The sequence below is a fragment of the Brassica oleracea genome, chromosome C4, assembly GCF_000695525.1.
Source record: "Brassica oleracea var. oleracea cultivar TO1000 chromosome C4, BOL, whole genome shotgun sequence".
Lineage (NCBI taxonomy): Eukaryota > Viridiplantae > Streptophyta > Magnoliopsida > Brassicales > Brassicaceae > Brassica > Brassica oleracea.
In genome coordinates, this window is record NC_027751.1 from 39647960 (window position 1) to 39648212 (window position 253).

The following is a 253-nucleotide window of genomic DNA, read 5'->3' on the forward strand; positions in this document are numbered from 1 at the left end:
TTTAGAATTATGATTTGGTTGAATAATTTGTTTTGTTGAATTGATTTAGAATTTTTTATAATTTTTTTATTTTTTTTTGTATTTATTTTTTGTATTTATAAAATCGATTTTTGTATATAAATCGATTTTTGTATTTTACAAAAAAAATTTTATTTTTCAAAACGATTTTTGTATATAAATTCGATTTTTTAGATTTTACAAAACGTTTTTTGTATATAAATTCGATTTTTTGGATTTTACAAAACATTTTTAA